At 33.2% G+C, this 16,859-nt stretch overlaps 1 protein-coding gene across 5 annotated transcripts in view; it reads left to right on the top strand.

Annotated features, from left to right (window-relative positions):
• Positions 1–16,859, top strand: part of Trpm (transient receptor potential cation channel, subfamily M) — a 521,822-nt gene that overhangs the window by 348,073 nt on the left and 156,890 nt on the right. The window lies entirely within an intron of this gene.

Genomic DNA, 16,859 nt, shown 5'->3' with positions numbered 1-16,859 from the left:
TGACTCATGATTTCGTTGACTGACTGGTGATTTCGTTTGGGGAAAAAGTGTTGTATGGTATAAAATTTTATTGTGTCACCACAATATTGCCGAAAACCCCTGTAAAGACCACACTGTTTGCGTTTGGAAAAGAACAAAAATTTGCAACACTTATACAAAATCCAAAACAATAACAAGCGGTTTGCAAAAAACTTAACTTCAGCTATTTTTAACAAAGACATTTGCTTTTTGCGTTACTCAATAATTGAAATGCTACTTTTTAGTAAATTACACGCAAAAAAATAATTCTTTCCTCCCAAACGAAATTTAGACAAACAAAGTTCGTTTCTCATTTGCTTTTCGCTGTAAGGAAGTGTATTTGGAAGAAAATTATATACTTTTTGTGATAAACGTTTATTCTTTTCCGGGATGTAAAAACAATTTCATAAAGACAAACTAAAAATAAAACATTGTTTTCTTGCTAATTGCATTTTCCCTCACATCTTTCTCACATCCAGGAGGTTTTTTAGTTCTTAACACCATTTCCTGTAATACCAACAATGTAGAAGAAATTATACAATTTTAAAAATTTTTAATTTTTTTTTACCTTTCACCTGGACGGGGAATCGAACCGCGGACCATGCACTTTGTAAGCCAACACACTAACCACTGAGGTATGTACCTGTTATGGTCATCAATAGATAAATATCCATATAAGTTATATTTATATAGCATAGCTTGCGGCGCCCACGAACCGAATAAACAAAGTTTATTTAACAGAAACAAACATTTAGTTTGGCACCGTGAAGCAGTGGTTGCTACGTCTGACTGCATGCCAAGGGTCGTGGGTTCGATCCCTGCTTCGGCCAAAGTTTTTTTTTATATATATTCCAGATATGTTCGAAAGATTCCGAAAAAATGTTCAACATTACATTGTAGTATATTAAATTTTGAACTGTAAATGTGTCTTATTAAAGACCTAAAGTCAGAAAAGAACAGTGTTTGATATAAACGAAATGGACTGTGTTGTTGTTTCAAAAATAACTTTTTTTATTGAAAAAATAAAAATTTTGTAACAAATGAATTTTTTTGGTGATAAAAGTTTAAAATTTTCGAAGCAATTCAAAAAACTCTAACAAAAGAAAAACGTTTTCGGTACACGTTTTCCAAACGTTTTTTTTTCTTTGCGTGTAATCAGCTGTTTTGAAGAAATGAAAAAGCAACCACAATTGCATTTTTATCCACTCTATTATTTAGGTCGAAGAATAAAAGCGTCTTCAACAACTGTTCCAATGGGCACACATCTGCACCGTAGATCAGCTTTTTACCGAAAATATGTCGGAGAATTAATTCGCATAGTTATTCTTACGCGAAAAAATCATGCCCGGATCCAAAGATTTTGTCTTTACACTATTGATTACGAGTCAAAAGCACGGAAAGTTTAATCAAGGATACATTTAAGACACAATTCACCTTAAAATTTGAGGTTTGCGTAGTTGATTCTAGGAAACTAATTTAATTTATGATTTTTGTTTTCAGCTTTTTTCTTGATGTGCTATCAAAGTCCTTTAAAAATGTGTTAGCAATAACTTAAATTTCCAAAAAAAAAAACAACATTTTCTTTCGCGATAGGAATCCCATTTGTAGATCGAATCACTTATCTACACTGAAAAAAATATTGTCGTGTGGTCAAAGATTTCATGTCTTTAAAATACGAATGCAAATTTTGCTTAGCATAGAAGACGAATTTCTCTAATATAAAGTGTTTTTCCTTGTCCAAATGTCGATAAACTTTTCAATGAAGTTGTATTGTCCTTATAACTAAGTGATTTAACTTCAAAATGGGTATCATAACATGAAAGAAAAAATGTTTGGGCTAAGGTCAACTTGACTTTAATAATTCAGAAAAATTCTTTAAATTTAATGAAATTGTATTTAAATTTGTTGTCATTGTGTGTCTTTACTACAAAGCAAAAAATCGTTCAAATATAGGACATGTTTTTCAACGCTTTATTTTAAAGACGTATTTTACTTGAAACATAACATAATATCTACTGGAAGTCGAGTCTTAATTTGGAAAATAAAGTTGTCGTTAACTCGTTTTTAAAGGACTTTGATAGCATATGAAGAAAACAAGTATATACAGCAGTAAGTTCGGCCGGGCCGAATCTTAAATACCCACCACCATGAACCAAATATTAGGGTTTCCTTTGAAATTTCATGAGGGCTTGAGGACTTGAGGACACTTCCCGAAGATAAATTTATAGATTTCACCTATGAAGACTATATCAGATTCTGGATTTATAAGAACCATTTTTGTTTGAGTTTTAGAGGAATCATTAACATCTCTTGTAAGTGTGCAAGAAAATTATAAAATAACGTCTTGATTTGAAATCTTAAATCTGTAGAAGTAAAATCTGCAAATTTTACATTGAGTTTCAAGCAATTTTCATGATCAGTGCGCCTTCTACACCCTCAAGAAGTGAAGTCGGTCTATATGGAGGCATTACCAAATGGGCCAATAAAAACTTAATCCGATACACGTTTTTGTGAGCCTAAAATACCAGAATATTTACAATTTCAGGCATATCAGATAAAAACTACGGTTTCTAGAAACCCAAGGAGTTAAATCGGGAGATCGTTCTTATGGGGGCTATACTAAAATATGGACCGATACTCACCATTTTCGGCACACCTCTTTGTGACCCGAAAATACCTCTAGATTTCCAATTTCAGGCAAATAGGATAAAAACTTCGGATTCTAGAAGCCCAAAAAGTAAAATTGGGAAATCGATCTATATGGGGGCTATACCAAAATATGGACCGATACTCACCATTTTCGGCACACCTCTTTATGGTCCTAAAATACCTCTAGATTTCCAATTTCAGACAAATTGGATAAAAACTACGGTTTCTATAAGCCCAAGACCCCAAATCGGGAGATCGGTCTATATGGGGGCTATACCAAAATATGGACCGATACTCACAATTTTGGGCACACGTATTTGTGGTCCTACAATACCTCTATATTTCCAATTTCAGGTAAATTTAATAAAAACTGCGATTTCTATAAGCCCAAGAAGTAAAATCGGGAGATCGGTCTATATGGGGACTATACCAAAATATGGACCGATACTCACAATTTTTGGCACACATATTTGTGGTCCTACAATACCTCTAGATTTCCAATTTCAGATAAATTGAATAAAAACTGCGGTTTCTATAAGCCCAAGAAGTAAAATCGGGAGATCGGTCTATATGGGGGCTATACCAAAATATGGACCGATACTCACAATTTTTGGCGCACGTATTTGTGGTCCTACAATACCTCTAGATTTCCAATTTCAGGTAAATTGAATAAAAACTGCGGTTTCTATAAGCCCAAGAAGTAAAATCGGGAGATCGGTCTATATGTGGGCTATACCAAAACGTGGACCGATACTCACCATTTTTGGCACACCTCTTTATGGTCATAAAATACCTCCAGATTTCAAATTTCAGGCAAATTGGATAAAAACTATGATTTCTATAAGCCCAAGACCCCAAATCGGGAGGTCGGTTTATATGGGGACTATATCAAAACCTGGACCGATATAGCCCATCTTCGAACTTGACCTGCCTGCAGACAAAAGACGATCTTGTGCAAAATTTCAGCACGATTGCTTCATTATTGAAGACTGTAGCGTGATTACAACAGACAGACAGACAGACAGACAGACAGACAGACAGACAGACAGACGGACAGACGGACATGCTTATATCGTCTTAGAATTTCTCCCTGATCAAGAATATATATACTTTATATAGTCGGAAATCGATATTTCGATGTGTTACAAACGGAATGACAAACTTATTATACCCCCGTCACCATTCTATGGTGGTGGGTATAAAAAGCTGAGAAAGCGAACAATTAAAATTTGCTTCCTAGAAGCAAGTACACAAAACCCAAATTTAAAAGAGAATTGTGTCTTAAATGTATCCTTACTTGTATTCTCCGCTTCTTTGGCTCGGAATCAATACCAAATTTTTTAAAGTAAAGACAAAATCTTTGGAACCGGGCATGCTTTTTTTCAGTGTATAAGAATAAAACGACTTCATTGACAAGTTTTTAGACTTTTGGATAAGGAAAAAAATTATATCAGAGAAATGTTCTTCTATGCTAAGCAAAATTCGCATTCATATATTAAGGACACAAAATTTTTGGCATAACGACAATGTATTTATTTCAGTGTAGGAGAAAATTACTTAATTGGAAAATTTTCATCAGAGATATTTCGAAATATACCACGCTCGTTGTCGTGCACCTCTTGGAACTTGTAAGGCTTTATTGCTTGGACCGTATTCATATTCGTAACCAATGAAATGAGCCTGCACTGAAAAAAATATTACCATGAGGTCAAAGATTTCATGTATTTAAAATAAGAATGCAAATTTTGCTTAGCATAGAAGACGCATTTCTCTAGTATAAAGTTTTTTTCCTTGTCCAAAAGTCGATAAACTTTTCAATGAAGTCGCATTGTCCTTTTAATTAAGTGATTTCACTTAAAAATGGGTATCGTAAAATGGAAGAAAAAATGTTTGGGCTAACGGCAACTTGACTTTAATAATTCAGAAAAATTCTTTAAATTTAATGAAATTGTCTTTAAATTTGTTGTCTTTTTGCATCTTGACTACAAATCAAAAAAATCTTTCAAATATAGGACATGTTTTTCAATATTTTAGTTTAAAGACGTTTTTTACTTGAAACATAGCATACTTTCTACTCGAAGTCGAGTCTTAATTTGGAAAATAAAGTTGTCGTTAACTCGTTTTTAAAGGACTTTTATAGCATATGAAGAGAAAAAGCTGAAAAAGCGAAAAATTAAAATTTGCGGCCTAGAAGCAAGTACACAAAACCCAAATGTAAAAGAGAATTGTGTCTTAAAAGTATCCTTACTTGTATACTCCGCTTCTTTGGTTCGGAATCAATACCAACATTTTTAAAGTAATGAGAAAATCTTTGGAACCGGGCATGCTTTTTTTTCAGTGTTCAATAATAAATCATTTGTCTTGTTTGACATATTTACCAGTGTAAAATTGCTAGCACTTTGTGTAATCTGTCCTGTAAATTAAACTAAAACACTTAAGTTATTCAACGAAAGCTCAATGGATTAATATTAAACGAAATTCTAATAAACTTAATTTTATTTAGTTCAGTTTAATTGACAACAACTTAACAGATAATAACAAATTTACGCTGTCCCTTATTTATTATTTATTGGTAATTGGTGGACGATATATTCTATAATGGTGATTATTCCGTATATACGTATACGATGCATGTTTCCTCCTATAATTCTATATTTGTTATAGCTTAAATACATATATTCATTCCAATTTAGATACCTAAATCTAGTCTCCTATATTGGCCAAAGTTTGATAATAAAGGGGCCGAGAAAGAAAGTCATCGCGAAGCTGAAACAAAACAAAACATAATCTTTTCTTTGTTATTTTGGGATAGAGACTTTCACGGGAAGTGTTGATTGGTTTTATCTTTTTAGAATTATTTGTATTCGTGTTTGTATGGTTTGTATCCCAGTTGTGACAACCAGAATTTATTCTTAGCTGTCTAAGGCCTTTTTTCAGCGGTGGATTATCCCACCTCAGTAATGCTGGTGACATTTCTGAGGGTTTCAAAACTTCTCAAAGTGGTTTCACTGCAATGTGGAACGCCGTTCGGACTCGGCTATAAAAAGGAGGTTCCTTGTCATTGAGCTTAACATGGAATCGAGCAGCACTCAGTGATAAGAGAGAAGTTCACCAATGTGGTATCACAATGGACTGAATAGTCTAAGTGAGCCTGATACATCGGGCTGCCACCTAACCTAACCTAACCTAAGGCTTTTTTATAGTTTTACAAATAAAGGGTGATTTGTTAAGAGCTTGATAACTTTTTTTTTTAAAAAAAACGCATAAAATTTGCAAAATCTCATCGGTTCTTTATTTGAAACGTTAGATTGGTCCATGACATTTACTTTTTGAAGATAATTTCATTTAAATGTTGACCGCGGCTGCGTCTTAGGTGGTCCATTCGGAAAGTCCAATTTTGGGCAACTTTTTCGAGCATTTCGGCCGGAATAGCCCGAATTTCTTCGGAAATGTTGTCTTCCAAAGCTGGAATAGTTGCTGGCTTATTTCTGTAGACTTTAGACTTGACGTAGCCCCACAAAAAATAGTCTAAAGGCGTCAAATCGCATGATCTTGGTGGCCAACTTACCGGTCCATTTCTTGAGATGAATTGTTCTCCGAAGTTTTCCCTCAAAATGGCCATAGAATCGCGAGCTGTGTGGCATGTAGCGCCATCTTGTTGAAACCACATGTCAACCAAGTTCAGTTCTTCCATTTTTGGCAACAAAAAGTTTGTTAGCATCGAACGATAGCGATCGCCATTCACCGTAACGTTGCGTCCAACAGCATCTTTGAAAAAATACGGTCCAATGATTCCACCAGCGTACAAACCACACCAAACAGTGCATTTTTCGGGATGCATGGGCAGTTCTTGAACGGCTTCTGGTTGCTCTTCACTCCAAATGCGGCAATTTTGCTTATTTACGTAGCCATTCAACCAGAAATGAGCCTCATCGCTGAACAAAATTTGTCGATAAAAAAGCGGATTTTCTGCCAACTTTTCTAGGGCCCATTCACTGAAAATTCGACGTTGTGGCTCGTTAGTAAGTCTATTCATGATGAAATGTCAAAGCATACTGAGCATCTTTCTCTTTGACACCATGTCTGAAATCCCACGTGATCTGTCAAATACTAATGCATGAAAATCCTAACCTCAAAAGAATCACCCTTTACAAACGCGAAAAAGTGAATTTACTGCTGAAATTTGATCTGGTGTTTAGTGTTTTAGATGAAGCCTTTTTGAATGTATCGATGTCTTATATAGATTCACTCAAATTTTTTGTTTCATCAGAATGCCACATCTGTGCGTAAGGTCTTTTATCAAAATGCAGACCATAGACTGGAAAATAGCATGCCCGGTTGCAAAGATTTTGTCTTTACAGTAATGATTTTGGTATTGAGCCAATAAAGCGAAGATTTGAAGTAAGGATACCTTAGAAGCATAATTCTCTTTATAACCTGCGCCACACTGTGGAATAGGGCATTTTAACTCAGCAAAAAAGCGTCGCCAAAAAGCAGTGTAAATGTTCTTTCTGGATCCGGAAGTAGTGCAAAATTGTCGCAGAAGCGATGAATTTAACATGGTCTTGTCATAGGACGGATGTACACCATTTCAATAGCCGTTGAACTGAATTTGCATCAATTCTTAAGGTGTGATCCGAATTTAGTGTTTTGGATGTGAATTAAAAAATTTTGAGATATTTTGCTAAATAAATAATTTATATAATTTTTTATGCAATCTAACGTTTGTGTTAAACGTTTGACTTCAAAAAATGTCATAAATTTGCAATTTTTCTAGAATGGATATTATATTTTTTTCGACAAAATTGTAATAATTTGTTCCATTTTATTCTTACTCTGTTTTTAACCTATTTGAAACAAAAGAAGTTAAAATTACCCATCAAAAATAAGAAAAAGCAAGTTATAAAAAAATTAACTAAAAGAACTTCCTCTGTAGTTAAAATAAAGAACTTCTTTGGAAGGACATTCTTGGAAGTGCTTTTAAAGTTGTGCCTTTAGAAGAAGTCTTTATGAAATTGTTTTTACATCCTAGAAAAGAATAAACGTTTATCACAAAAAGTATATACTTTTCTTCCAAATACATTTCCTTCCAACGAAAAGCAAATGAGAAATGAACTTTGTTTGTCTAAAATTTCGTTTGGGAGTAAAGAATTTTTTTGTGTGTATCAACACATTTTTTTTTATTAAAGTCTATGTCCCAGTTTTCGTCCAATCGACTTCTAATTTGGCAGAAGTATGCACGCAGAGAAGAGGCTATTTTTGCGGCGACTATGTAACCTACAAACATGTTGTTTGAATTAAAATACAATGGTCACGATCTAAAATGTTATGGTATGCGTCAAAAATGTTTTTCTCCCAGTTATGGACACATTGTCAGAACCTAATATGTCACCGTGGAGCAATGGTTAGCATGCCCGCCTTGCATACACAAAGTCGTGGGTTCGATTCCTGCACTGTTAGAAAAATATGTTTTTCATATGTTCCGATATAAACAAAATGTGTTTCGGGCACAATTTTTAAACACAATATATTTAAGTGCAAACATGTAATGTTCCTAAACTAACACAAAATGTTTGGGACACATATGTTAATATGTTAGAATATATTATGTTTGGGGCATGAATGTTTCATAAAAATAATATGTGTGAATGTAAACATATATAAATTTACAAATTTCGAGTAAACATATATATGTTGTGATACTTTATTCAGAGAGCGACAGAGAGAGAGAGTTAGTATAGAGAAAGAAATATATATGGAAACCGGGAGGGTTGAATAAAAAATATCAACATAACACAGCGAGAGAGTGAAATGAGAGCAATTTCTGTGAATGTATGTTGTTTCGGAAAACTGTTTTATAATAAGTCCAAAAATTTGGTATGCTTATGTCTAAATATTATTTAATTTGAATAGTAGAATGAGTATTCGGAATAAAGAGAATAGATATTCGGAACCAAGAGAATAGACATTTGATAAAAAAACAGCATATTTGTATTACAGAAAAAGATGCGAAGAACTCAAAAATTTCGTGGAAGTGAAAATTATGTGAGGGAATGAACATAATCTTCTTTGGGGAATTCTTCCAAGCATATACTATTCTTGGACTCAAAATGCTTCCAAACATATAATATGGTCACATAAAACAAACATATTAATGTTTCGGCGGTATCCAATAATATATGTGCTTCCTGCAAAATATGTTTGGAACATATGTTAGAGAAGCGATTTTTTTTGAGGGTGTGCTACGACCGAACACACCAAAAAAAAAGTGAACCCACCATGGAAGAAAATGTAGGTTTATTTTAGAAAATTTTAACTAAAATAGTTTTCTAATTGCAACATGTTACAAATAAGTTTATAATTTTTGTCAAATTGAAGAAAATTTATTAAAAATAATTAATTTTTTTCTGGTATGTAAGAAAATTTCATATGTTGAAGGAAAAAATTGGATTTAAAAATTGTTAAAATGTCTTTAGCGCTGTACGAAGTTCAAGACAGGTACAATTTTAGTAAAATTTACTCATTTGAGAGACTTATGAACTCAATTTAAGCAAACTTCTGCCATTTTAGGAAAATATGAACTAATTTATTTTTTAGTAAAATTGTGCACTATATTTGTATACAACTTTTTTTCTTATTTTTAGTTCACATCATTAAAGTTAGCAAAATATTATTCAAATAAGGAATATTTGCTCATATTGTGCAAAATCTAACTAAAATCAACTAATCTTCATGAACTAAAATAAAGTTCAGTTGGCATTAGAGCCCCTTTTTTCTGGGTGCACCACAAAGTTTTTCAGCGGTGGATTATCCCATCTCAGTTATGCTGGTGACATTTCTGAGGGTTTCAAAGCTTCTCTATGATGGTTTCACTGGAATGTGGAACGCCGTTCGGACTCGGCTATAAAAAGGAGGTCCCTTGTCATTGAGGTTAACATGGAATCGGGCAGCACTCAGTGATAAGAGAGAAGTTCACCACTGTGGTATCACAATGGACTGAATAGTCTAAGTGAGCCTGATATATCGGGCTGCCACATAACCTAACCTAACCTAATATGGCATGATCTTTATGAAAAAACTCTTTTCGTCGTCGGAAAAAGGACGCCACTTGAGAAAAGGAAATACAAAATTAATTTTATTTATTTACTTTTAATTATTTACTAACTAATTCATTGCTCCCCTTCTTTTATGCTCACATAAAACCACATGCCACTTATGAATAAATAAATTAACACAGTAATTCCTTATTCTCCGTCCAGTCCAAGCAAAGTTTTTATAAAATTCTTTTCGCTGCAAAAATGTTAAAAATTAATTTTAAATTAATTGACACTGTAATGGTCTTATTCTATCATTTAAATACGAGTATGTTTGCGGCATTTGAGAACCATTTAAATGCTTATTGCCAGCATACATTTTTCTCGGCTATATTTTTTTTTTCACAAATACAAAACACATGATTTTCGCGACAATTACGATACATGCTCTAGAAAAGCATTAAATGAATGCGGCAACCATGTCATACCATGTTTTTTCTGTGCGTGTGCATTTTGGGTCAGAAAAAACCGATTCAGATTTAGGTATAGATCCCATATATATCTTTTGCCCGATATGCACTTATAGGGCTGCAGAAGTGAGAGTTTAAGTTCCAATTATGTGAAATTTTGCACCGAGAGTAGAATTAATATTCTAATTGTGCATGCCAAATTCGGTTAATATTTAGATAAAGGTTCAACATATACAGTGAAACCTCTCAATCTTGGACACTCTGAAAACCGTACACCTCCCAAACATGGACAGTTGTCTGGGGACGTTTGCTATATAATAATACATTAAAATTAACCTCTTAAATCTGGACAACACTTAAAAGTGCACAACATTTAGGCGGCCGTGGGTGTCCACCTTTCAGAGGTTTGACTGTATTTCTTTCGCCCGATTTACACTCATATGACCACAGAGGCAATATTTTACTTCAATTTGCGAAAATTTTGCACAGGGAGTAAAATTAATATTCTAACTAAGTATGCCAAATTTGGCCAAAATCGGTACAGATTTAGATATAGGTCCCACATATATCTTTCAGCTGATGTGTACTCATATGACAACAGAGGTCATAGTTTTTACCGATTTGGACAGAGAACAGAATTACGATTCTAGCTATGCATTGCCAAATTTGGTCAAAATCGGTTCACATTTGGATATAATTCGTATGAGCACCCTACACTCAAAAAAAAGTTTACTTGGATTCAAAGATTTTGACCTTCCCTTAAGGATTCTAGTACACAGAAAAAAATATCACCAAAATATTTCCAATTAAAATGTTAATTGAAGTTGAAAATTTTTTCAATTAATAAATTAATTGATACAATTAACTTCTTAATCATGATAGAAACATTAAGTTAATTAAGTCAATGATTGAAAATTTTTAAATTTTTAATTAAAAAATTAATTGATACAATTATCTTTTTAATCAAATTCGGAAGATTAAGTCAGTTAAAAAAGTGATGAACATTTTTTTAAATTTTTAATTAAAATTTTTTTTTTTCAAACAATCAATTGTTAATCCATATAAAAATTCTAAGCCAATTCAAAATGTAATTGAAAATAGTTACCTTTTTAAATTAATAAATTAATTGAGTTTTGCAATCAACAACAATTAAATTTTTAATTGAATCAATTAAAAAATTAATTGAAATTTGGTAATGAAATCAATTAATTTTTTAATCAAGAATTTTTTCTATGCCCAATTAAAACTCTGATTGATACTATCATTTTCGTGATTGAAGACATTTCAATTAAAAAATTAATTGGATCAATTAATTTCGTGATTGAATCAGAAAAAAATTTTTTTGTGTGTATTGATTAGCGACCTAACTGGCTTTAAATCTACGACCAAAAAAATTAATATTAGGATACAGATCTCATTTATCAAATTTTCATTCTCTTTTCGCGGTTTATTAATAAAGGTACTCACGTACAAACAAATGCCAGTTTAAAAATCCAAATTTTAACGGATACTTCAAAGTAAAAAATGTTTCTTAATTCCAAAAAATCTTTAAACCAAAGACGCTAAATCCTCAAAATAAGTCTTAGCCTATATTTGAAGCGTTTTTATCTTAAATCTAAAGTTTCAATATTTCAGTTTCAATTTCATTAAATCAAAAATGTGTTTCTTTTCTTTAAGAAAAATTAGCCTTAGTTCAAAGACATGCGACTTTAACGAAGGGACGCAAATTTATAAAATTTGTCTCCTATATTTAATGAAAAAAAATTTTGAATCAAAGATTGTAAACTTTATTTTAATTAAAATGTCATTATTTTAAAGAAGTTTGTCCTTAATATTTTGTAAATTTCGCATCCTAAAATTTAAGAGGGGGTCAAAATCTTTGGATCCAAGTAAACTTTTTTATTGAGTGTAGAGATTTTGTACAAGTTTAAAAAATTATATGCAAATCGGTTCAGATTGGAAAATTTCTCCTTCATAATCTACTTAGTTAAAGACGATTTCATTAATTTTGAAGAATTTTTGAGAAAAATTAGTCAAGTTGACCTTCGTCTTCGTTTATTTGCCTAACCGTTGTTCGGATATAAGCGATCATGCATTACATCGTTATACTATTGTACCCCATCCTATGGTGGAGGGTATACTCTTAAAAGGTATTTGATTTCTTTTTCCATGCTACTTATTAACTACCCAGCAAAAACTTGAAAGTAGTTTAGTTGAAAAGGTGCTTACAAAGAGCATTTAAGTAAGAGAATTAAAGCAAAATGCATCATGGCTTATCTATTTAGTACTAATTTATTTCAGACCAGTCTTTTGTGATACCACAGCAGTGATCTGAACTCCAAGATTAATTATTAATGAGAATTTTTCCTGGGCAACTGCTTACCAAGATTAAAAATATTGTTTTAGTTTCCTTTAGAAGGAATGATTTAACTCTCTGATTATTGTAAGCGATTTTAGTGTTTATTTTATAGTCACCGGACCATTGAATCTTTTAAAACGAATAGGACTTTAGCTTGTTCTCTGTATTAAAAGTGTGCACGTGAGTAGTGTTTTACTCACGCACACTCACGACGGAAAAATCTCACTCACACTTACGCACGATATTGTTTTGTAGGACTCACGCTCACGTACACTCACACTCACACGCAGAGAAGAAATATGATCACCTCAAACATGTTTCAAGAGCAAAATGTTATTTTTGTATGGTGACCATGTAACATGTTTGTCACTAAAGTGTTATTTTCTCGTCAAATATAACCTGCTTGCCGAAATCAGATACATGATTTCCGCGAAAATAACATGGTTGCGAAAACCATGTTACATGGTCACCACCCAAAAATAACATTTTGCTCTTAAAACATGTTTGAGGTGATCATATTCTTTCTCTGGGAGCACCAAGGCCGTATTCAGGGGGGGGATGAGGGGGATCAAACCCCCCCGAAATGAATGAATATTTTTATATAAATAAATATATATTTTTAGCTGCATAGAAAAATCTTATCGAAGATGTTGAAGAAAAGCTGGAGGTTTTATTTTGAAAAATGCTTACCTATAAAACTTGCACAAATCATAGAATACTAGTTGAAAAGCCCGTCAAACGACGGTAAAAAAAAACAAATTGTTTTTGTTCTCGCACAACAAATTTGGTTTTTGGAAAATGTATTTCTGCTTTTTATATGTGTTTATTGTTCTTTTTGTGAACATGACTCGCTTTGTTTGGCCATAGCAACAACAACGAAACAGCCAAACACACAAGTGTAAATGAAATGGCGCAAAATCTGCGAAAAAACCTGCCTAATTCAGCGATGGAAGCAATAAAGAGATATTAAAAAATTTTTACAAAATTTTCTATAGAAATAAAATTTTGCAAAAATTTCCTATAGAAATAAAATTTTTACAAAATTTTCAATTGAAATAAAATTTTGACATAATTTTCTATAAAAATAAACTTTTGCAAAAATTCTATATAGAAATAACATTTTGATAACATTTTCTACCGAAATAAAAAATCGATAATATAGAATCGCATACTTTTTTCGACTAAAACTTTCTTGAAGTTCAATAAAATCCTGTTTTTGACTATGTCTTACAAAATCGAGATTTTCTTCCCACATGAACATGTCTTTTTTTCCATATTTGTAAAAGACTAATAAGGTTGATAAAGACTTTCTCAAAATATTAAAATATTTTGTCAAAGCTATTGTACCATAGATCTGATATCGACTCAAAAATGTCTACACAAACGGTACTAAATCATTCGCGGGGGTACTAAGGTACTGACCGGGGTGAAAAAGGTTTGAAAAAAGTACTATAGTACTGCATTTTCCATCCCTGCAGTTACTACGTGCTCATCCGAACGTTCATTTTCAACAATGAAGAGATTAAAGACGTATCTAAGAAATTCGACTAGCGAGAGTAGACTCAAAGGATTGGCATTAATGTCGGTTCATCGCCGAATAAATGTGCCGACTGAAGAAGTCATTGATTTATTTGCTGCCCAAAAAGCCCGTCGGCTCAATTTAATATTATAACCAGTGAGTAAAGTAGAAAGTCGGACGGGGCCGACTATATCATACCCTAAACCACCCCTACTGAATTAGTAAACATAAGCATTTGTGGGGTATCATTGGTATAGGTTTTGGAGAACATAAAGGGGGGTACATGTTTATGGGTGTCGTGTCACAATCTGAGCAGAAATGTCTAATATTAGGAGCTATAGTTTATTTTGCACCAAAAGAGTTAGTATGCCACTAATATTGAGCCCATTATTAAAAAAGAGAAAATCGTTCAATTAGTGTGGGTAATAACTCCAAATTTGTAAAAATCGAGCAATATTCTTATGTAAGAGCTACAAGTACGTATGAGTACGATCGGCTAGTACATCAAAATTTAAAATTTGAGTAACATTGGTTAATAAATAAGAGTACTATGGCCAAATTAGGGAAAATAGAGCGATGCATATATATGAAAGCTATATTTAAATCTGAACCAATTTGCATAATATTTTGCGGGTTTGATTATTATCACAAAAGGTTATCTTGTGCAAAATTTGAGAAAGATCAGTTAAGAAATGAGGCCTCTACGGTCAAAAATAAGGTTATTAGGGGCGAATTTTTCAAAACCGGGCGATACATATATGGGAGCTATATCTACATCTGAACCGATTTTGATGAAATTTTGCACATACCGTTAGTACCGTTAGTAGTGGACTGGATCTAGCCAACTTTGAGTAAGATCGGTTAGTAAATAAGGGTTCTATGGCCAAATTTGGGAAAATCGGGCTATACATATATATGCGAGCTATATCTAAATCTGAACCGATTTCGATGATATTTCGCACATATAGGTAGTGCTATAGAAGATTACATTTAGCCAACTTTGAGTAAGATCGGTTGATAAATAAGGGTTTTATGGCCGAATTTAGAAAAATCGGGCGGTACATATATATGGGAGCTATAGCTAAATCTGAACCGATTTCGATGATTTTTTGCACATATAGTTAATGCTATGGAAGATTACATTTAGCTAACTTTGAGTAAGATCGGTTGATAAATTAGGGTTTTGTGGCCAAATTTGGGAAAATCGGGCGATACATATTTATGAGAGCTATATCTAAATCTGAACCGATTTGGATGAAATTTTGCAGACTTGAAGGGCGGTAAAGAAGATGACCTTTTGCAAAATTTGGTGACGATCCGTTTGAAAAAAAGCACAACGTGACCGAATTTGTCGAAATCAGGCGATACATATATGGGAGCTATATCTAAATTTGATCCGATTTCTTCCAAATTCAATATCGTTCGTCCTTGTGCCAAAAAACTCCCTGTACCAAATTTCATCAAAATCGGTCAATAATTGCGACCGGAATCCTGTGAACAACAAATACATGGACAGACGGACGGACACCAAGCGCTAGATCGACTCAGGAGGTGATTCTGAGTCGATCGGTATATATTTTATGGGGTCTAAAATAAATATTTCTGGTAGGCACATTTTTTGGCAGATCAAACTTATTATACCGTAACCACTACGTGGTTTAGGGTATAATAACCCCTATGTAGTTTAGGGTATAAAAATATTGTATACATACCTATGTATAAATAAAATTTTCTACACATGAGATTATATGAATATTTTTTTTTAAAGTTGAACCCCCCCCCCCCGAATTAAAATCCTGGCTACGGCCTTGGGGAGCACGAAAAGAAAATTTGTACTCACGCACGAAAATACCGTGACTCACGAAAATATCGTGTCTCACGAATAATTTTATGAGTAATTTACCTTAGAGACGTGTCTGAAAACATGAGCATGATTAAAATCGATAGCATTATTAAACTCTTAACATCCCAGGTGCCACAACTAAAGTTGTAAATGAATTCAACTCGTAAGCGTTTTATGTCCGTGTGCGGGATTATTTTCGTGAGCGTATTTTCCGAAATTGGTTACTCACGCGAAGAAATTATTTTCGTGACTCACGCACACTCACGCCGTTGCCATCACTGTGACTCACGATTCACGCGTGAGTCACAACAATTTCGTGTCACGTGCTCACCTCTACTCTATATGACTTATTTATAATGTCCGATATCTCTAATACATTTTCTTCCATTATCTGTTTTGGTATTTCCTTTATTTCCGGAAACTAATAGCAATACATTACAGTGTTGCCGTTGACCTCTGGCCTCTAAATAGATGCCTTCACATAACCAAATTTTCTTGAGATTGTCGTGTGGCATATATGTTAATTCTTTTTAACATATTATACGAAACCATTTTCCTACAAAACAACACCTAAAGACATGGTGCTTTGCTAAACATTCTTATATGTCATTTTTCTTATATGAAATGTTCTTATAGTCGTTACGTACTCTATATGCTAATTGTTGATACTTGAAAAGGCTTCTTGATAATGTCTCGTAGTGTTAAGTTTCGCACTTTGCCATACTGGGCTATTTCCACAATGTCTTCTCCATCCGCATTTGAGTGTGTGTGTGCAGCTTTTCTTTAATGGTTTTCTCTTTCACTCTGATAACTAAATTCCCGGACTAAGGTGAGGAGGCTCTCATGTGGAAATTTAAAGCACAAACTGAAAATCATAATAAAAATAATCTCGACAGCATTCAAATCTGCTTCAGTCAGAATAGCAAGGCAACGAAGCCAGCCAGCGTCGTAGTTGCATTCAAATCTT

The sequence above is a fragment of the Haematobia irritans genome, chromosome 5, assembly GCF_050003625.1.
Source record: "Haematobia irritans isolate KBUSLIRL chromosome 5, ASM5000362v1, whole genome shotgun sequence".
Lineage (NCBI taxonomy): Eukaryota > Metazoa > Arthropoda > Insecta > Diptera > Muscidae > Haematobia > Haematobia irritans.
The sequence above is the reverse complement of the archived record's forward strand: the minus strand, read 5'-3'. Positions and strand labels throughout refer to the sequence as shown.